The 24,080-nt window shown below is 36.7% G+C and overlaps 1 long non-coding RNA gene across 1 annotated transcript in view; it reads right to left on the bottom strand.

Annotated features, from left to right (window-relative positions):
* Positions 1 to 23,361, bottom strand: part of LOC112619141 — a 526,979-nt gene extending 503,618 nt beyond the window's left edge. The window contains exon 1 of the long non-coding RNA XR_003118181.1: positions 23,210 to 23,361. This is a non-coding gene — a long non-coding RNA (uncharacterized LOC112619141). The remainder of the gene's footprint in view (positions 1 to 23,209) is intronic.
* Positions 23,362 to 24,080: the final 719 nt, after the last annotated feature.

Genomic DNA, 24,080 nt, shown 5'->3' on the forward strand with positions numbered 1-24,080 from the left:
AAAAAGTTGGAAAGATCTCAATTTAACAATCTAATGTCACACCTAGAAGAACTAACAAAATAAGAGCCAACTAAACCCAAAGTTAACAGGAGAAAAATAATAACCAAAATTAGAGTTGAACTGAATGAAATTGAGACATGAAAATCTATTAAAGAATCAATAAATCCAAAATTGGTTAATTGAAAGAATGAACAAGATTGGTAGACTGCTAGCTAGATTAATAAAGAACAAAAGAAAATCCAAATAAACAATCAGAAATGACAAAGGCAAAATTACAGTGGACCCCGTAAAAATACAAAAAAATCCCCAGAGATTGCACACCTCTATGTATACAAACTAGAAAACCTAGAATAAATGGACAAATTTCTGGGAACAGACAGCTTCCCAAAATTGAACCAGGAAGAAATTGAAATACCAAATGGATCAATAACAATTCCAAAATTGAATCGGTAGCAAAAAGCCTACCAACTAGAAAGAGCCCAGAACCAGATGAAATCACAGCCAAATTTCATCAGATGTACAAAGAGCTAGTACCAGTCTTACTGAAATTATTCCAAAGAATTGAGGAGTAGGCACTCCTCCCTAATTTGTTATACAAATCAGCACCATTCTGATAATAAAATGTAGCAGAGATACAACAAAAAAAGAAAACATCAAGCCAATATTCCTGATGAATATAGACACAAAATTTCTCAACAAAATACTAGCAAATCAAATTTAGCAGTGCATCAAAAACTTAATTCATCATGATCAAATAGGCTTTATTCCTGGGATGCAAGATTGTGTCAACATATGCAAATCAATAAATGTAATTCACCTCATAAACAGAATTAAAAACAAAAACCATATGATCATCTCAACAGATGCATAAAAGCCTTTCAATAAAATTCAACATCTCTTTATGTTAAAAACTCTAAACAAATTAGTCATCAAAGGAACATACCTCAAAATAACAAGAGCCATCTAAGACAAACCTATAGCCAACATGATCACATTGAATGGGCAAAAGCTGGAGCATTCCCCTTGAGAACTAGAACAAGACAAAGACGCACACTCTTACCAATCTTATTCAAGATAGTACTAGAAGTCCTAGCCAGAGCATCGGCCAGAGAAAGAAACAAGGGCATCCAAATATGAAAAGAAGAAGTTAAACTATCTCTCTTTGCAGATGACATGGTCCTATATGTAGATTTTCCCATAGGCTCCACCAAAAGGATCCTAGAACTGATAAACTATTTCAGTAAAGTTTCAGGATACAAAATCAATGTACAAAAATCAGTCGCATTTCTATACACTGATGACCTGCAAACTGAGACCCAAATGAATAATGCAATCCCATTCAAAGCAGCCACTAAAAGAATAAAATACCTAGGATTACAGCTAACCAAGGAGGTGAAAAATCTCTACAATGAGAATTACACAGCACTGCTGAAAGAAATCAGAGAAATTGCGAACAAACAAAAATATATTTTGAAATGCGATATATGTAACTAAAATACTGAAGACTTTTACAACAAAAACTATGGAACATCACAGCAAAAAATGAAAGCCTGAATTACTGTTCATCTTCATGAAGACTCAATATCATTAAACTGCCAAACTGATTTATAGATTCACAGTAACCCCAAATCTAATTTCAAGATGATTTTTATAGATATCAATGTTTCAATATTTATAATAAAACTACAGTATTTTAATATTTATACTACTGTAATATTTACAGTATTATAAAATCAATATTCACCTGATTTTTTTTTTTTTTTTTACATAGGCACCAAGGAAATTTAATGGATTCAACAGTCTTTTTAACAAATGGTGCTAGAACAACTGTGTGTTGGATAACCATGTAATTAAAATGAACTTCAACCCCTTCTTCACATAATATACATACAACACTGAATTTCAGAAGGATCATGACTCTCTTGACTCTAGGAACAGGCAAAATTTCTAGAAGAAGATAAAGTACTAACAAAAAATACATATGTTTCTTAAGATAGGCTTTATTAATTTCAAAAAATTGGTTTATTAATAGCATTTGGGAAATGAAAACATGTATCATAAACTGGAAGAAAATACTCACAACAAATACATAAAATAAGGGAAATTTTACCAAAACAAAGGTTTTCACATTTTTGTTCTCAGAATCCTTTTATACTTTTAAAAATTACTGAGAACTCCAAAGGTCTTTTGCTCATATGGGTTATATCTATTAATATTTCATGAATTCAAAATTAAAACTGAACAATTTTGGAAATATTTATTTAACAATTAAGTTAAAACAGCTTTAATAAATCTATTACATTTTAACAGAAATTACACATTAAAAACTGTATTTCTCTAAACCAAAATGAATTTAGTGAGAAGAGAGTTTAGTTTTGCCTTTTGTAAATTCTCTAATTCCTGGTGTAATAAAAGATAACTGGTTTCTCATTATCTGCTTTTGCATTCAATCTGTTATGACACAATTTTAGTTGAAGTAAGCTGAAAAAAAATAGCTTCACACATTGTCTTAGTTTGTTCAGGCTGCTATGATGAAATTCTATACACTGAGTGGCTTGTAAATAATAGAAATTTATTTTTCATTATACTGGAAACTGGAAAATTCAAGATCAAGGCATCAGCTAGCTAGTTGTCTGGTAAGTTTCTACTTCCTCGTATATAGCCATCTTCTCACAATTAACTCACATGGTGGCAGGGGTGAGGGAGTTCTCTGGGGTCTCTTTTATTTCTTTCTTTATATTATTATTATTATTATTTGAGATGGAGTCTCACTCTGTCACCCAGGCTGGAGTGCAGTGGCACCATCTCGGCTCATCGTAACCTCAGCTTCTTGGGTTCAAGCGATTCTCCTGCTTCAGCCTCCTGAGTAGCTGCGACTACAGGCGCACACCACCACGCCTGGCTAATGTTTGTATTTTTAGTAGAGATGGGGTTTCACCATATTGGCCAAGCTGGTCTTGAACTCCTGACCTTGTGATCTTCCTGCCTTGGCCTCCCAAAGTGGTGGGATTGCAGGCGTGAGCCATGTCGCCTGGCTGGGGTCTCTTTTATAAAGCACTAATACCATTTGCTACAGCTTCATTCTCATGATCTAATCACCTCCCAAATGCCCTTAATTCCTGATACCATCACATTGGGGGTTAAGATTTAAATGTGTAAGTTTGGGGGGACACATCATTTAGCTCATTGCACACATATACGTGGTTGGAAAAAGGAAGGGGATTTTCAGCCTTCTTAGGTAAATATGAATATTCTTTTTTGATACTCTAAGAAATTTCCAAAAGTGGTTATTTTGTAGCTAGGTGTGATGATGTACAACTGTAGTCACAGCTGTTCAGGAGACTGAGACAGGAGGATTGCTTAGCCCAGGAGTTTGAGTTTGCAGTGAGGTATAATTAGGCTACTACGCTCTAACCTAGGCTACAAAGCGAGATCTTTTAAAAAATAAAAAAGAAGAACAAAAAGAAGAAAAAGTGGTCATTTCTTAAATATTAGTTGTAATAAAGAATGTGAAATTATATTGGTGAGCTTTTCATCCTATTTCATTAACATTATTTTGTCTCTTTTGCATTTTAATGGATTTTGTACTTAGGCATGATTTTGTAACACAGTGTGCATGCGTGCACACACACACACACACGCACGCGCGCACACACACACACAAAACTATACCAAGGAAATGATAAACAGAAAAGACTGAGGCAATGTTAACATTAGAAAAAAATTGATTTGAGGTAAGTAGGATAAAGGATACAATGAGAAATATTTCATCTTAATATTCAAGCTCCTAGCAACATATATTTTGTATTGAAAAAGCAAAAACTGTAGTAATAATAATAATAGAGACATTTCACATTCTTCTCTCAGAAGTTGGTAGGTAAGAAAAGAAAATATCATGCATAGGTAGAGAAAATTTCAACTTTTTGAAGGCTTATTTTATAGTAAGTGTGGAAGGAACAAAGAAGGGATGAAGAAAGGAAAGAATCTGTGAATCCAATAAATATGGTCTATTAGTTGTTACCAATGTGCTTAAGAACTTAAAGGCATGTGATATGATATCATGTTAAGATGCAGAATAAAACTTCACAAATTACAAAGAGCAGTAATCAAAGGGGTCATGCCACTGATCTTGATGCAAAAAATTAATAAACAGACATGAAAAGTAGAATTATCAAGTACCTACTCATTGAAAGTTTAAAAGACCATCCCCAGTGACATAAAATGTAGCAGAAGGAACCAGAAAAAAAATACTAGGCAAACTGCAATAGTATTAATGTAAATCATCCCTATGAGTTTTGTGTCTATGCTCTTGCAAAGTGGAAATTATCTGTTCCTGTTTTATCTTTGTAATGATTCTTTTTAAATTCTAAAAATTGAACACAAAACACTATATGCATGTCTCTTTCAGTGGCAGTTGGCAACCACTTAAAAAAATAAAAGGAGATTTTTGAATCACCATATTGAAAAGTCCACTAGGTAGATTAAGTTTAGGCATGAATTAGTTCAAGTTCTACAAATTATGTCCTCAATCTTTGTCTCTTCAGCTTTAAATTATCATCTATATTGTGTGGTCTTTTCCCTGAAATATTGTCTTGGATATGTTGGCAAATGGTAGCTAACATTTCTAGACCACTATCCTATTAGTTTAGCAACTCTAGCAGAATGATAATTTCTCTTTTCTAATCACTCTAGCAGAAATTCTGAGTAAGAATCACAGCCCTAATGTAATTTCCTACAATAACAAAATAAAGTGTTTTTAGAAAAAGTGGGGATATGATCATCTGAGATCTGATGAGAATATAATTGGTGGTTTTTTAAAGTTTTCATTTGGTAAGTTAGTTTTTACTGTGAGAACAGGAGAGAAACTCCATAATTTAATGAAAGCCACAAGAGAAAACCACTGTGAAACTTTACTAACTTTACTGAAGAGACATAAAATAAGATTGAAATGAAATTTTACATATACATTATGAACTGGTAAAATGCAAAATTGTAAACATATCAATTCTGCCAAATTAATTATGATTTAAATCCTAAAATAATGTTTAAAGATTTTTGGCATGGATATTATAACATTTATCTGCCAAAAAAGTAAAGGAGAACTCAAGAAAATGTTTAGAATATTATAATGATAGAATATTTGTACCTGCAAGGAAAAAAAGAATTATACTAAAGCTATAATAATTAGTCCTATGTAATATTGGCATGAGAAAAACTGAGTAAATGTTAGAATCCCAATAGAGAAAAACTCATAAATAACTGGAAATGGTCTATGTGATAAATTTTATACTTTAAATTATTGAGATCAGAACAGATTCAAATACATTTGTCTACTAATACAATTGTCTAGTCTCGTGGGGGGAAATGTTAGATTTCTTTTTCTCACCATGCACACTGGACTTCTCTTATATCAGCAGCTATATTCTTACAGTTTCTTATATCTTCCTGTATATATTCACATTTATAAAACCACACATTACTTTATCTTCATAAAAATGATTAGGAGCTAAACAGAAGGAAAAGGAAAGGAGGAAGGAAAAAATAATAAGAAGCAGGGAATGAGGAAGGAAGGAAGGAAGGAAGGGAGGGAGGGAGGGAGGGAGGGAAAACAAACCAAAAAAAAAAAAGGTAAGAAGGAAGAAAGGACAGTTTTGGACCAGAATGGAAGTTTGATTGGATGGAAAGGTTATAAGCTAATAGAACAGATCAAGTATGATTTTCATTTTCCAGCTACAAGCTTTGAAAATTGAAGAAAAGAGAAAAAAAGGTGATTTAGAATTTTATTATATTTAGAGAGGGAGAAGTTGATAATTACTTTGAGATACCTCAATTTCTTTTTCCTATTTTTCCCTGATTTTAAGAGAGGAGGCCAGGTTTTACAATTTAACATCCAAAATAAAATTTTATACTCAAAAATTCTAGAAATTTTATATCCAAAGTAATCCAATTTTTATAGTGCTTTAAATTTTAAAAGATTATAGTAGAAAATCCTTTCTGGAGAAGATGGGTTTTTTGAATGAGAGTGAAAAAATATATGATACACACACATACACAAGCACACACAAATATACAAATTGCTGTCCGCCAGTTTATCAACAATTAGAAAAACAGAATTAACTTTAACTAGAAATACATCTGTTTTTCAGAAGGAAGCACCCACAAATCCTTACTACCCATGTCCTTATTCTCCTTCTTACGTTGGTTTTCTGACTCTCATTGGCTTTCATAGTTGTCTTGACTTTTTAAATATCCTATTCTCATAAATATTATTTGCTCAGATCAGATGCCTGAAATTACAGTCATTGGTAACCATGAGGATGGGTTTCCTGGGACCAGCCTCCAATTTGGTAGAATTCTATTGAAATGCCAATCAAAGTTCCAGGCAGCAGGGGAAGAAGGCCTCCGTGGGGCATTTATATTCTGAAATGTAAATTATGGTTTTCCTTGACTTCCACTGCAATCTTTAAGATGTCCTCCTCCTCCCTTTGTTCAGAAAACATTTTCAGTACAGCTGGGAGTGCAGACAAATCCACACATAAGGAAAGTAAGACTATTAACCAACATTCTTAATGTTAAATTTTGATGTTCTTTCATATAGCCCATGTCAGCTTTTTAGTACTTTAAAAAAATCATGGATTGGGGATAATATGATAGATTCAAAATGGAATACATTTTTACTATAAATTGGGCTTGTTAAAACTTTGGAATTATGACCAAGAAACTCGTTCTAGCCTGTTTGAATTGTCTACCATCATAATTAATGAACACTTCATAAATACAAATAGACAATAATCTATTTTGTAATTCAAATTGCCACTTTTAAATATTTGTTTTCCTTTGAGAAATGTTAGAAATAATGAAGAAAAAAATGCCTTTTGAGAAAAATCAGAGTAATGTATACACATTCATTCACATACATAAAACACTGATTTCTCTATTTATATGCCTTTTGTATCTTTTCTCAACTATGGTAGATTGAATTATTTGCTTCAGTTCTTCAGCCCTCCCTATAGACTCACCTTGTCTTGTGATATTGCAGTGTCTTTCACTAAAGGTAGAGTGTATTTCACCATTGCTTGATTTTGATCAATAGGATATTTGGAAAACTGATGTGAGCAAAGGCTCAAAATGAATGGTGTGCTTAAAAATGTGTAACAACTGGCTCTCCAATTCTTAAAGAGCTTGGTTTGAGAATCACTTAAACAAGATGAGGAAGTTCCTGATTTCTCAAATTTGATGAAATTCATGGTATAAATACTTTCACCACGGCCAACTTCATGTTACCAATGAGATATTAGTGAATGTGGAGATGGAAAGAGATTCACAGTAACATATCATGTTATAATATCTCTGTTGTATAGACATACTAAGGGAGGAGACCACCCTTCATACTGTCTTATGCCCAATTTCTGCCTCCAAAGAAAGAAGAAGTAAAAATTAAAAGGCAGAAATGAAATCCACAGGCAGACAGCCTGGCGCCGCACCCTGGGCCTGGTAGTTAAAGATCGACCCCTGACCTAATCGGTTCTGTTATCTATAGATTACAGACATTGTATAGAAATGCACTGTGAAAATCCCTATCTTGTTTTATTTCGATCTAATTAGCAGTGCATGCAGCCCCCAGTCACGTACCCCCTGCTTGCTCAATCCATCACCACCTTCTCACGTGCACCACCTTAGAGTTGTGAGCCCTTAAAAGGGACAGGAATTGCTCACTCAGGGAGCCCGGCTCTTGAGACAGGAGTGTTGCCGATGCCCCCGGCCGAATAAACCCCTTCCTTCTGCAACTCGGTGTCTGAGGAGGTTTGTCTGCCGCTTGTCCTGCTACCATACTAGATGTAAATGATCTCAAGATCCTAGATTAAAATAATGTAGAAAAATAATTAGGAAGCGGTGAGTTTTTAATGTTTATTATTTTCTTTTTTAATATAATGTATTTATCTATACCTTTATGTAATTTAAATTTTAATAATGGCTGTATTTAACAACCACCTCAGAAAACGCTGAACATTTAGCAATCAGGTCTTACAAGTAAATATAGCCAGCTGTGGCACATGCCTGCTGGAAATAGACTTTTTAGGTTGTCCAGGCTCTTCTGTACCTCTGCCATTGCTCTCAGAAGAATGTGCCCTGCCTATTCCACTGGTTCAAGGAAGACGAAGACACGTGGAACAGTGTCTTTATCCCCCAGCTAACTCAAAGGCCTGCAATTCAAAGAAGAGACAAGCTTGCTAAGTCTTGTCTTCATCAGTAGACTCACAGCTGCAACAGCTCCAGGAATGAAGTGGGGCTACTTCTTTTTCGTTTTTTTTTTTTAATTATACTTTAAGTTTTGAGTTGGAAAGTAGTTTGTTACATAGCATCATTGCAGTAATAGATGACTAATATACCAACCTCTTTTTGAGAGGTAAAAAGCAATGACTATTTTTTTATTATTAAAAGGACCATTGAGATATTTATTATATTATGATTAACTGAGATTATTATTTAATTTTGTATTACAGATGGAATTTAATCTACAAAGATATAAAAGCATATACTGGATCATCTGTTTGATCAACAAATTAGCAGAGATTATCTCATAACTTCAATGACTGTGTTTGATTGGCATTTGTGATTATTTTGATGCCAAGTGAATATTCATGGTAACAATATTTAAGTGTTAACGTATCAGTAAGCAAATCTGACTGACATTAGTGGGGCATATTTTAATGTCAACTTGACCAAAGTCACCTCAGGCTTATGACTATATTATATTACCAGTAATAATGATGTACTTTCCTTTGCAGTAATAAATAGCAATTGAAGATCTGTCCATAGAATGAAACTTTTGTATTTTAAGTTCTTTAATAATGTAAGACATTGGTTTGACATCATAAAAAAATGTAACAGAGGCAATGGAAGTAATTTTATTGCGGTTGTCTAATGAAAAAATAATAAAAGAGAATTTAGTGTGAGATGGTCTATTTGCAACAAGTGGAGTCCATTATAATCAGTGGTGCCAGGGCATAGGATATTACAAGCCTACCGGCCTCAAAATTACATATCCATTAGGAGGAAGTTGATATTCACATCACAACTGACACATGTTGTTCCAGAAACATATCACTTCTTCCAACTCCTGCCTGCTTCTTCCCTGGGTACCACTTGTTTCCTGTGCTGATCCTGCTATAATATCACTCAGATCAGGTCATATCTCTGCTCAGAACCTGTCAAATCCTTCCTGTCTCACTTGGGGGAAAGGAACAATTTCTTCTAAGGCCCTCTACGTCTCCCCACAATACTTCTCAGCTCCCTGGCTCACCTTCTCTCCCTTTTTTGTCTCCAACTTTATTTCTTCATACTGTCCCTACTCTAGAAAGTATAGATCACACTACGACACATTGGCTTCCATACTGCTTTTCAAAGCCTAAATTAGAAGAGCTTTTGTTCTTGCTATTCCATCTGCTGTCAATTTTCTTCCCACATACATCCTCACCATCAAAGCCTCTAATAAAGTCATCTTGTTAGCGAGGCCTTCTCTGATCATTCTACTTGAAATGAAACATTGCCCCAAGAACTTTCAATCCCATTTCCCCTCATTATTTTTGCCAATATTCTAATATACTATATGTTATATTATACTAATTTATTTTACTTATGATCTATCTTCCCCCATGAGAATATAAGCTTCATGTGGTCAAGAATTGGAATCTATTTTGCTCATTGTGTATTGTCAGCAGCTAAAGAGTGTCTGCACATAATAGGTGCTCAATACACAGTTTGCTGATTAAATAAGTCCTCACTGATATAGTTGGGGGACTAGATAAGGTCATCTGTATAAAAGGTTCAGCATTATTTCTTGTCATATAGAAACCTCTTAACCACTGTTAGTGTCAGTCATAATTTTATTCTTCTATTTGAAGGTCGAATGTAGCTGGTAATGTGTAGAAAACAGAAGGGGGACTTCAAATGTAAGGAACAGGCACATTTTAAAATGTGCTAAATAAATCTCTAACAGACCTTATGATTTCTCAAAACTATTTAGAAGCTTTGGACTTAACATTATAAAATAACAAATTTCAAATTCACTCAGATCTCTCTCCATTTAAATTCTCAAGAGAAAGTAAATAAAGTGACAGATGAAACAAATGTGATGAAAGTCTTACATTCTTGGGTACTTCTCCTTATGTTCAAACTCAATAAAGAGCTGACTTGTCCCTGGAGCTTTTGCCAACAAATAAACACTTTTCCTTTGCTGATCCCCTTTCTAGCCAGCTCACTAACCAGGTATTATTTTGTGCTCTTTAGTTTCTTTCTTAAAACTCTGTCCCTCAATTAGCTCACTGCTCGTGTTTTCAGCTATCACCAGTGCTCAGATTATATCCAATTTTCTCTTACTTTTTTCCTGGTTTCTTATTCTTTCTTCCCTTGTTGTTTCGACAGTATATCTATATCTAACATCATAATTTTATTAGAAATATGAAACTGTCGCACTGAGATGTCAGCTGCCTGAGTGAGTTCATTGTCGTCACCCTTCTTAAATTCTGTTGCCTTGGAATAACATATCAAAGATCTCAACTCTCTTTTTTCTCACAATAATTCTGGTTTCCTCTCTTTCTCTTTTGTACCTGAAGTGGTACTTATAATGTAATATATTATCATAAATGTTTCATTGTTTTCTGAATATTTATTATAATAATTATAAAATATTTCTGATATAGAAAGCATATTGAGACTCAGGATGGGAAAGAACATATTAGAAAATAGTAAAGCCCATTTTATAATCCCAATGGTCACTCATACTAATGGTTGGTCATAAAAGAATATATAAATATTATTTTACACGAATATGCAGGTAAGTACTTATTCTATTTAATAGGTGCTTATTGAACATCCACTGGAAGTAAGTAGGATTCAAAGATCGATACAGAATCAAGCATAGCTCCTGTCCTTAGGGACTTAGGTCAATTATATGTCCATAAAAAGACAATAGGAATTCTTCATCACAGATATCATGTTCAGATTTTATATAAGGTGTTATGGAAACATAGAACATGGGTTCCTTGCCTGGCATCATGGATGAGGTTAAAACATTCTTTTTGGAGCCTGTAATTTTTGATATGCCTGTAACTAGCTTTAAAGGATGAGCAACCAGTTAAGACAATGAGATGGGAAGGAAATGGAAGTCATATCAAGCAGAGAAAATAATATGCAGAAAATCTCTTGAAGTACAAGGTACCTCACATACGTACAACATGTAGTGAGAATACAAAGTTTTTGAAGTTGAAAGTAAGGCAGTGATAAAATAGCACTTCCCTCATAGGAGTGTCTCCTGGGGAGACATGGAGACCCTTAGAAGCCAACAAGAGGACTAAAGCACTTAGAATAGTGCCTGACACCCAGTAAATTTAACTGTTAGCCAAATAATATGAGATTTTAAATGCTAGCCTGAACTTGGATTATGAAGAGTATCCAGAGAGTTTTAAATAAGGAAATGACATGATAAGCTTTGCTTTCTTAATAAAATACTATGAAGGCATTTTGAAGAAGAAAGACAGGAGACAGGGAAACTAATGAGGATGATATTCCAGTTTCCACTAGGAGATGACAAAGCCTAGGGCAGAAGTAGTAGCAGTGGAGATGGGGAGGGGATGGATTCAACAATAGCTATTGAATGTGGAAGCTGAGGGAGAGGAAGACAGACCCAAGGTTGGTAGATTACATGGCTAGATGGAAGAAAGTACCATCAACTGAACTGAGGAAATTCTCCTCAGGACACTGGGGCATTTCCTGTGCATTCTGCACTAAACTTTCTAATACATGGTTCTCAACACTGTGCATGATCGACAAATATGGCTGATTATGACTGAGACTATAAAACAATGTTCTCTAACAAGGTGTATTATGACATGTAACATTAATGGATCATGTGCACTAAAAGCAATTAGAGCAATGTTCACCCAGTAGAATTAGCATGGCTTTGGTTACTTAAAGAAAAGGCAGATATTAATTTTCAAAAACATACCTCTGACTAGGATTTCTGGACTGAGACTGAAAACAATTTGTTCTGTGATTCAGCAAATTTTTTCTCCAGAGTAGTATATACTGTGTCTGTCAGATTCATATTCTTCAATTTTTCTGTGAGATGAATATATGCTTTATTATGGTAATTTCACGTATAGGGTAAGCTACAACAGAAGTATATCATGGCAGCTTCCTAATATGGAGACCAAGGCCTAACTATTCATCTTAATTCAATAACTATTAACTCAACTTTCTTTGTCTTATTTCACATTTACCATATGCAAAAAAGTGTTTTAGGGAGTGGAGAAAATGATAAAATCAAAAGCTCTGTCTTGGATTAGGTCCCAATTAAGCTAGATCAAATAGACAATCACAATAGAGAAAAACCTAACTGTGGCAGCAGTGTGCTTAAGACACAGGAATAGCCTGCTAAAGATTTAAGAACCAAGCGGAAGACAAGAAAATCATTCCAGGGTTTTAAAATAAGGGTGAAAAAGATCTTAGATACATTTTAGAATAATCACTCTGGCTGCAATGTGGAGAATGGATTGAACAAAACCAATATGGGAAACAGGGAGATATAATATGTGGATGCTGAATTTCCCAGTCAAGAAAGAATTAGGGCCAGGTGCAGTAGCTCACACCTGTAATCCCACCATCTGGGGAGGCCAACGAGTGAGGATCACTTGAGGTCAGGAGTTCAACACCAGCCTTGCCAACATGGTGAAATCCTGTCTCTACTAAAAATACAAAAATTAGCCAGGCCTGGTGGCATGCCCCTGTAATCCCAGCTACTTGGTAGGCTGAGGCAGGAGAATCACTAGAACTGGGAGGCAGAGGCTGCAATGAGCTGAGATTGTGCCACTGTACTCTAGCCTGGGTGACAGAGCAAGACTCCATAAATAAATAAATAAATAAATAAATAAATATTAGTATCTTAACTAAGGCAGCAGTGTAGAATATGAAAAGAAGGAGATAATGGCCACATGCATTTTGGATAGAGCAGAAGAATGTGAAAGTAGTGGCATATTCAACAAGTCATGATGAAGGCATATGATGCCATCTAGCACCAGCCAGACAGACAGTCATATATCAGTAGAGGTGGGGTGGCATATTGGGACAGAGTGTAGGCTTCCTGAATTCTTGTGCTGGCACTGCCACTGATTTAGCTGGGTGTCCATGTGAGAGACACTTTACTTCTCTAGTACCAACTTTATTAAATTATTGTGATGATTTCGTGAGTTAGAATATAAAAATGCTTAGAATAGTGTCTGACATACAGGAAGCAAGTGAGTGTTAGTAATCATTATCTTGTTCCAACATTCAGGTACACAGGTTCTGGAGGCATCATGATGCAGTTCTGAGAATCTCCAGGTCCTATGCATCTTACGTATCCTAAATTTGGATGATTTCATGCCAGAAGGCGAGTGGTTACCTAGGGAGAGGCTGGCACTTTGCATGGCTCTAAACTACCCAACCTTGCTACCACTCACCAGAATTTCTTCCTTCCTTTTAATTAAGGCCTTGCTGAGCATCATTCAGAAAAGTCCCTCCTGTTTAATCTGTGACTCATAGTCCAACCATTTGAATGGTACAAACATTTCCTCTGCAGGAAGGAGCAGATGCACTGGTGAAAAACAAGTAGGGGAAAATAAAGCAGGGAGCCTCATAAATGTGGAGGTAGTTGGGACTAAAGAAATCACATGTTTTTACAGACATGTTAGCTTGTACAAGTCCCTTATTCTTCATGGCACAATAATCATCGGAGACCTTTGTCTCTAAAGGAAATGAAACCAGCCACAGTTGCATCAGTTACCATCCCTGGAGTGTTGATCTGCTATTGGAAGATACACAGGGCAGGAAAGGCTTCTCTCCAGGTAGCAATAAAAGAGTTATCAACTCACTCTGGTACTCCTCTGGGACCCAGAAAAAAAAAAATCTAAGTCTGGCACCTAGGCTCTTTCCTGAGTGGGTTGTCATGGCAACAGGATATTAGCAACTGTTTTCAGGATTCTAGGGCCTTGGCAATTCTCATGAGTTTCTCTGCCTCAGCTTCTATGTATGCACAGACATATGGATACTAGAACTGATGCCAGAATTGAGGAGAGAATTTAAAATTCATGCCAGGATCCCTCTGGGTTACACAGGACCTCAGTTGACCTCGCAGAGTTTAGCTTGCTCTGCACCACCGCTGATACCATGACCCATCTGATTCACTGCCTGCTGGAGCTCAGTTGCTCCAGCTGTAAAATAAGGGGGTTGGAGTCAGCAAGCTCAAAGGTTAATGTCAGCTCCAGAATGCTTTGAATCTCAGTAGTTTTACAGAATTTTCTTCCAGAGTTCTTCATGGTTGATCTTGATTATGCTGTTTGAGAAACAAAAAGTCATCTTCATTAGTACTATTCTAGATAGAATCATTTGCTCTTGATCAAAGCCTTTATTGTTATTCAAATAGAACATTTAACTAATTGCATATGATATACATATTTAAGAAGGCAATATATTTGTGTGTGTATATATTCACAGAAGCTTTAGTATACAGGCATTTCAATATTCATACATTTTATTCCTTCATTCATGATTTAATTTACTTGATCTATGACTATATGACACGCAATGTTGTATTAACTATAAATACTTGTTTCTTTGTGCCTGGATGTATGGTTTTAACTTGAGTACAAGTTCTGTTCCTCCAAGAATTCAGAAGAAAGCTGTAATTTTTATGAGTTCAGCTATTGTGTCTGTGTTACACGCTATTGTATCCTCAGCACTTTGAATAGCACTTGACAAATGATAGATGATTAACAAATGTTTGAAGAACAAGTGAATGAATGAATATATTAAAGATGTAAATTGGGCCTACTTGAGTTTCTTTACATTATAGTAAAAAGTACCTCTTGATAAAGAACACATTAAATGTTCCAGTTACCTACAGCATAATAAATAGTCCTAAAACATAGTAGCAAAAACAAAGACAACCAATTCAAAATTTCATGCTCATAGATTCAATATGTTAGGAATTCAAGAGGGGTACAGTGAAGATGGTCCTTCTCCACCTCATAATGTCTGGGGACTTAACTGGGTTGAGATCAGCTGACAGTGACCAACAGCTGGAGGCTGACAGATTTGTGTCTGAGAGATCTGCTTCCAAGGTATCTTCTTCACTCATAAGTCTGCTACCACAAGAAGATTGCTGAAAGGTTGAGATCAACTGGAACAATTGACCAGAGCTCTTAAATGAGGTTTGAAATATCTCTCTCACTTGGTAACTGGTTTTGGAGAGGGAACATCTAGAGCACAGGCATTCAAAGAGATCAAGATAGATCCTGCAAGACTTCTGTTGACTTAGCATCAGAAGATACAAGAATGGCACTTTTGCCATGTTTTACTGGTTGTAAGCAAATCACTGACACCAATCCTCCATTTTTGGCTCCTCTGGAACATAGACGTCAGTTGATGGCACTTCTACTGCAACAATTCCTACCTTTCATTTTATGTTTGTTTTTTATAATGTCCTGCTATCTTCTAAAATAATTCTTTCATCACATCTTTCGCCTTATCAATCCATGTTTCAGTGGTGTTCTCTCTGGTAATTATATCATCTATTGAACATTTTATTTTATATACTAAGTATTTGATACCAAAATACTTCTACTTGTATTAATTTAAAACTTCCTAACTTCACATTGCCAATATCTGCCCTTTTAAAATTTTATTTGTTGTATTTAAATAGCCATACATTTAAAGTTATTTTTTTGTAAAGAATTGGTAAGCTTCAGGTGTCTAGTCATATTGGTCTAGGGTGCCAGTTCCATGATAATATATAATGTAATAGGTCAAAGATCTGGCCTTGGTCCGCATCCTAACTGAGGGCAAGAAATAGGCCCAAGACTCCACAGAACGACTGTGTGTGTTCCTCTCTCTGCCACTCTCAAATGCAACTCTGTCAGAAGATCACCTTTAAATTTTTAGAGAAAAATAAAGAATATCATAAAGAGGTATTTTTCATAATTCTAATCCACCACCCACGAGATTTGGAGGAAAAGTACTAAAGAAGTAAATACTAAAGAATTGTTTTCATCAACCCTCATCCTAGCAGGTTTTTTTGCTGTTTTCATATTGTCCACTCAATACCAACAACATGGCCATTGCAATTTCTGTGAGAAGAAGTCAAGAAATAGACTCTTAAATGTCTAGTTCCTCAATTGCCTTAAGTCCGCAGACCATGCCATCACACCATACACACACACACACACACACACATTCATACACACACTCACACACATCTACACACACATATAAACCAAGGCACGATAATGGCCTCACATTTCCCAAAATGTCTCTCATTCCTTTATTTTTCTAATTTCTCCAGGGTTCATTTAAGGGAGAGGTCAGCAGTTCATGTTAATTTTTATCTCATTAGGAATGGAAAGCTACTCTAATAGTTTTTCTAATGAAATATATTTTCTGAGGTGATCCACATAAGAAAGGGATGACAAAATATTCATTTTTTTCTAAGTGCTCCAATTATACAAGTCTCTGTAATGATATGTTAATAAGACATGCCTATTCAATGAAGCTTTTGCTGGAATTTTACTCCAGATATAACCATCATCATTATATTATTATTATTATTATAAAAGTTCTTGTTTATTTGGGATTTCCTATGAGCCACGTTCAATAATATTCACCTTACATGTCTAATCATATGTAATTAAGGGCACTAAATAGGTTCCTTAGTAAGGTCACATGCAAAGTTTCAAAGTAGAACAGTCGAAAATGAAATAAAATAAAATAAGAAGCCCAATTCTTTTTTCAGTCCCTCAAAGAAAACAAATACAAACTTCTGGTAGCTGCTTTTGTTACTTTCTTAACTCTTGGCATCCGTACATTCTCCAGATTCTCATTCTACACTCTCCTTCCTTGCCTACTTCTTTTTGCTTTTATATCTGTTGACTTCATTTCTTTGTTACATCCTTCCCATCTTCCTCCTGAGTCTTAGGCTCCATCTCTTTTAGATTATTCTGCATCACAAAAGGTTTCTCTAGCAGAGACAGATCACACAGAAGGAATGTAAGACTTGAAAGCTGGGTTAGCAACGAAAGCATTCTCGCTGGTAGACTGGGGTGGGGAGAAAACATCTCTGAGCATTTCTTTATTAATATTTTTTCCATCACATATATATGATTTCATTTGTTCTCTCAACAACACTATTAGATATCAGAACTGTATTTTTTATGTGAGGCAAGCAAGTGTCACGGAGGTAAAATTGCTTGTCCAAAGTTACAATAGATGTTCTTGAAAGTAAAGAAGTGAAAATGTACAGCCAGGGTATCTGATGTTGATGCCCACCCTTTTAACCATTTACCTAGTTTGCGATACTTTTTCCTATGAAGACGTATTTTCAAAACAACATCAAAAGTTAGACCTTCATAGGAACTCTCCTCTTCCACTGAAAGAGTTTGGGTCAAGGGAGATAATGTATTTAAAAGAACCTGTCTGAGTACTCTGAGTTTGTTTCCGCTTGCTCAAGTATATTTCCATTCCCAAAGAGTGGCTCACCTGAGGCCATCAGTATAATTTACATAATTATACACATAGCCGGTGTAACAGCTATTAGCAACCAATTAGTAATAATTTGGGCAATGCTAGACATTCTCTTGCACTAAATCTTTTATCATGAAATTTTAAGTCATTAGATTAATAAATAATAAACTACCTACCAGAGATATTTGTGATATTTGTTATAAAAGACTGTACTTCAAATATGCTGTGATAAGTTCTTTAAATATAAGCAAGTTATGCAACAGAAGCAGCATTTCTCACAATCCTGCTATAAATTTGAACTTATCACCAACTCAGAAAAGCCAGTGCTCATCATCTGAAACACAGATTCCATTTCCAGCTGCCATGAAATCTAGAGTAAGTTCTGACTACTTATTCAAGAGACACTCCACAGAACATTGACAGTCACCCTACTGCAGAAACTCTGTTGTGTGGTAAAGTGGGGAATAAAAAGGAAAAATGGTGGGGGAGACTTCTAAGATACGATGATTTATCTTTACCTGTGGACCAAATCTCTTAGGAGCAAAGAAACAGCAAAAATTTGGAAAATTGCCTAGATAATGTCTTATCTGCCTTCATAATCAATTCAAGGCAGTGTATTCTAGAAATAAAGCAGCTACATTTTCGTTTCCAACATGAGATAGAAGGAAAATTGAGACTACTCAACTGAAGTGTTTAGGACCTGCAAATCTGTGAAACTTAAAATCAAAATGGCAGGTTCCTTATTCCCCAACCCTGTAATATTTCAGATCAAAAATAGTTGACTTCCTGATATTCAAAAAGTAGGTAATGAATTAAAAAATAAACAAACTTTATATTTCTGTTGTGTATATGTAGCTTAAAGTGAGTTTACAACCATTATGCACTAAAAAGAAATGGTAAAAATTAGTGCTATTATTACTTTACAAATAAAAAAGCCAAGGCACACACAAAATAGAGTGGAGGAAAAATAAAGATTTTAGAGCAAATTCTAGAGCTAAATTCTTGCTCTTTTGCCATATAAGTTTTTAATTTGAGAATTACTCTCCAAGTTCCATTTGCTTAGCAATAAAATAATAAAAATAATTCTGGACATCTTGAAGTTTAAAGGATCGCATGAAAAGTAACAACAGGTATCCAATACATCTTCCTTTCTCCTACCCCACTGTCCCCTTTTGCTTTGGGAAAAGTATGTATGTTGATCTTGCTTGCTAAGACAATTAGGAAGATGTTTCTTTATACATTTTTCTCAGTAACTATTTTTGCTGTCAGATACAGCTTCTTAGAATTTTATCAGCTTGATAAGCATTAGTCTGATGGAAATTGTCAATTAATTTTTACTGTTGACCTAATTTTTTCCTATCACTCCTACATTTGAATTCCATCCCACAGTGCTTTGCCTAACTGTCTTAGTGTCTAAGGTAAAAGAAATATTCAGTAATGTTGATCTTGCCTTTATTTAAAATTTTGATATTTTGTTCATCATCAAATTTTTTGCATTCATTTTTTTAAAATATTGTTTACCTCAATTACTAAGTTTTTTGGCACCTTTTAAAGTTTTCAGACAATGCAAATGCCCCACTTGCTTCATCTAAGCCCAGGCCTTGCCATTCTGCTTCTATTTTCATATGTTTAGAACACTTTTTTTTTTTAACCTAGTATGAGGTGAGTCTAAATCTGGCTTAAACCAGTGGAGGATACCAGAAGTATCCAAAGTATTGATGAGGCCCCTACCATCTGTCTTTATAAGGCCCTGGAAATAAAATAACCTCTTTACTTTTTTCTGATCCCCAAAATATCAAAACACAACAGGAGGCATGTTAAGCCCAGAGTTTAAACTGAGAAGATTTGATTTGGTTTCATTGTTTGCATGTTTTGTTTGCTTTATTGTTTACTTTCAGTTTTGTTTTTATTTATGTCTTTCTTTTGGCAGCAAGCAATGGATAATTTCAGTTAGTGGTTCAGGAGAGGAGATGAAGATAATCCCTTCCTTTAAAATCTGACATCCGATATTGTTGTGCCCTTCCCTTCCCCAGAGGAGAGACTTACAAGAGCAACAGACCCAGCAGCAGCAGCTCCATTAAATCTCTATCCTTATACTTTCTTCAGGGTGGCAAAAATTGAGCTTCTCAAAGTTGTCCAGAGCTTTAGATATCCCCTCCTTTATTTTCCCAAAAACATGCAAGCTTAGTAAAGACTAACTTAGGTGACACTGCAGGAGCTGAGTCCTAGTGCTCTAGGCCCAGCCTTAGCTCAGCTGGAGTCAGAGCAAGATGTATCTATGACTGGTTTGCAGAAGGTCACTGCATTGGTTACCTTGCTGACAAAAAATAAATCCTAGACTTAACACTGATAAGAAACATCATTTTGGCAGAAGCTTGAAAAAGAGAAATATTTAAAATTGACCATGTAGGGAAAAAAGTAAACAATGTGACTGGCAAGAAGAGTTTAGGACTACCAGAAACATAGTCTACATAGGAAATTAACAATAATTAATGTTCATTACCTGCTTACAAGGAACCTGATGTTGTTTCTAGTTCTTTTGTTATATTGAACTTTTACAACAACTTTTTAAGATAGTCACTATTTTTAAACTTGCTGAAGGTCACCGCTAGGTCCTGAGCTGTAGCTACTATAATATATGCTTCTCAAGTAATCAAGAAAACCCAGCTTTAGGAAAATGCAGGTATTATTTGCCCATAATTCTGGTTAATGGGTGCTACATGTACGTGTGTTTATGTATGTGCATATACTTAGGGAACTATCTGTGGAAGGTAGAGAGTTCCAAAGTCAAGATGTTTGGAGGACACATGTCAAAAAAAGTTAAACAGATTTTTATTGCAAACATTATCAGTGTCATGAATAGGCTAAGGTGAACAGTGATTCTCCAAGGGAAGAGTTTTAATGGTAGGGTTTATGTATTAGTCCATTTTCGTATTGCTATAAAGAAGTGCCTGATCCTGAGTAGTTTATAAAAGAAAGAAGTTTAATTGACTCACAATTCTGCATGGCTTGGGAAGCCACAGGAAACTTGCAATCATGGTGGAAAAAAAAGTAAACACATCCTTCGTCACATGGCAGCAAAGAGAGAAGAGCCCATCAAAAGAGGAACAGTCCCTTATAAAACCACCAGATCTTGTGAGGACTCACTCATTATCATGAGAACAGCAGCATGGGGGTAACTGCACCCATGATTTAATTACCTCCCACTAGGTCCCTCCCATGACAGGTGAAGATTATGGGAACTACAATTCCAGATGAGATTTGGGTGGTGACACAGTCAAACCATATCATTCTGCCCCGGCCCCTCCCAAATCTCATGTCCTCACTTTTCAAAACACAATCATGCCTTTCCAACAGTCCCCCAAATTCTTAACACATTCCAACATTAACTCAAAACTCCAAGTTCAAAGCCTCATCTGAGACAGGGCAAGTCCCTTCTGCCTATGAGCCTGTAAAATCAAAACCAAGTCAGTTACTGCCTAGATACAATGGGGGTAGAGGAATTGGGTAAATAAACCCATTATGAACAGGAGAAATTGTCCAAAAATGGGGCTATAGGCCCCATGCAAGTTATTAAACCTTAAAGATCCAAAATGACCTCCTTTGACTCCATATCTCACATCCATGTAACACTGATGCAAGAGGGGGTTCCCAAGACCTGGGGCAGCTCCAGTCCTGTTGTTTTGCAGAGTACAGTCATCTTCCTGGCTGCTTTCACAGGCTGGCATTGAGTGTTTGCAGCTTTTCCAGGCATGTGGTGCAAGCTGTCAATAGACCTACCATTCTGGGGTCTGAAAGATGGCAACCCTCTTTTCATAACTCCACTAGGCCATGCCCCACAGACTCTGTGTAGGGACTCCAACCCCCATTTCCCTTCTGCACTGCCCTAGCAGAGGTTCTCCATGAGAGCTCTGCCCATGCAGCACACCTCTGCCTGGACATCCAGGAGTTTCCATACATCCTCTGAAATCTAGGCAGAGGCTCCCAAACCTCAGTTCTTGACTTCTGTGCACCTACAGACTCAACACCACATGGAAGTTGCCAAGGCTTGGGGCTTCCACCTTTTGAAGCCACCTGAGTTGTACTTTGGCCCCTTTTAGTCATGGCTGGAGTTGCTGGGAAACAAAGCACCAAGTCCCTAGGCTGCACACAGCAGGGAGCCCCTGGACCTGGTCCTGGAAACTATTTTTCCCTCCTAGACCTCTGGGCCTGTGATGGGAGGGGCTGCCATGAAGGTCTTTGAGATGCCCTGAAGGCATTTTCCCCCTTTGTCTTGTCAATTAGCATTTGGCTCCTTGTTACTTATTCAAATTTCTGTAGCATGCTTGAATTCCTCCCCAGAAAATGGGGTTTTATTTTCTACTGCATTGTCAGGCTGCACATTTTCAAAACTTTTATGCTCTGTCACTTCTTAAATGCTTTGCTGCTTAGAAATATCTTTTGCCAGATACTAAATCATCTCTCAAGTTCAAAGTCTCGCAGATCTCTAGGGCAGTGGCAAAAAGCTGCCAGTCTTTTTGCTAAAGCATAGCAAGAGTGACCTTTACATTAGTTCCCAATTAGTTTCTCATTTTTATCTGAGACCATCTCAGCCTGGACTTCATTGTCCATATCACTACCAACGTTTTAATCAAAGTCATTCAACAAGTCTCTAGGAAGTTCTGGGAGAGGCAGGGGGCAGACAAGAAAGGGTCCCCAGAGAATCTCTGACCTGCCCCACAAGCGTTTACACCAGATGTTTTTGTGCAGCTAAAGAAACATGCACAGTGGGCTTGCCTGGGCATCCCCAGAATGAACTAGAGGCCCACATGCACTGTGGGAATGGGGTGGGGCCACCAGGAATCCATGTCTTATGCAGGAGAAGAGCTTGGCCTCCTTAGCTCCTCAGCTTGACCCCCTCAGTTCAGCTCAGTGTGGTAGCCTGGTATTCAATCTGTGAGGTGGGAGTTGGCTGGCAGGAACCCTCTCTTTGCTGAGAGCTCCCCTTTCACTTAATGAATTTCACCCTCCTCACCCAGAAATGTGTCCTCATGTCTAATTTTTCCTGGTTGTGAGACAAGAACCCAGATTTAGTTGAACTAAGGAACAAAATAATCCTGTATCAGTTCCAAATTTTCCTACATTTTCCTGCGTTTTTCTGAGCCCTCCAAACTGTTCCAACCTCTGCCTATGACCCAGTTACAAAGTCATTTCCACATTTTCGGGTATCCTTGTAGTAGCACTCCACTCTCTGTGGTGCCAATTTACTGTATTAGCCCACTTTCATGCTGGAATAAAGAACTGCCTAAGAGTGGGTAATTTATAAAGGAAATAGATTTAATTAACTCACAGTTCTCCATGGCTGGGGAAGCCTCAGAAAACTTACAATCATGGAAGAAGGGGAAGCAAACATGTCCTTCTTCACATGGCAGCAGGAGAGAGAAGTACCAATCAAAGAGGGAAAATCCCCCTATAAAATCATTAGATCTCATGAGAACTCCCTCACTATCATGAGAACAGCAGCATGGAGGTAACTGTCCCCATGATTTAATTACCTCCCACTGGGTCCCTCCCATAACACATGGGGATTATGGAAACTACAGTTCATAATGAGATTTGGGTGGGGACATGCAAAATCATATCAGTTTAAGTATAAGGTATTTGACTAGGACCATACCTTTGTGATGGGGTATGACTTCTCGGTTGCATTTCATTTTGTCCTGGCACCTTAGTAGTTAACAGCTGCTGACTGAATGGCAGCCAGAAGTTCACTACCAACAACAGGTGCATGAGTGCCACCACATTGCAGATCTCTGCCTGGTCCCCAGCTGTCACACCAACCTTAGTGTGAGTGTGGAATGTTTAACAATGCGTGGCCATGCATACCAGTCCTGAGAGAGAGAGAGACCAAGCATGAGGGAGTACTGGTGAGGCAGCCAGCTGAAAGAGCAAGTGATGACTCAGAAAAACATACAGAGCCATTGGGGTTTCTTAATAGGCACTCACTGCCCCTAGGAAAGGGTAAGGAGAAATTTAATGGACCCTGCTGGGTCTGTTGCTATGTAAATCTCATCTCTGGGGAAGTGACTGGCACGAGAATATCAGATGTCACTGGTGCAGACATTTTGCAGATGTGCCTTGTATTTACCAGCGTGCAACCTGTGAGCAAATTCCAAATGTGTGAGCATGGGAGTGTGGGCAGATGGGTATGGATGTGTGCATATGCCACTTCTTACATCTACTGCCCACAACGCAGGAGCAAGGTTTAAGAGGTGAAATTTGACATGACATTTCATGCACACTGATAGAGATAGTTTAATTTTTGCAAATACTCGTTGTCAGCTGCATTTTACAGGCGAACATCCCATCCACACACACTCTCTCACAAATATGTGAAATGAATCCAATTGCCCATGGCTCCCATGGGAAAAACGTGCTATTACTCTATTTCCAAAGCAGTTGTCAGATGTCTGGTGATACCTCAAACCAGATCCTTGCATTTATGTGACAAGGACTCTTAAAAAGCCTGATAGCTTGTTCTAGGGGTA

Source organism: Theropithecus gelada, chromosome 2 (genome assembly GCF_003255815.1).
Source record: "Theropithecus gelada isolate Dixy chromosome 2, Tgel_1.0, whole genome shotgun sequence".
Lineage (NCBI taxonomy): Eukaryota > Metazoa > Chordata > Mammalia > Primates > Cercopithecidae > Theropithecus > Theropithecus gelada.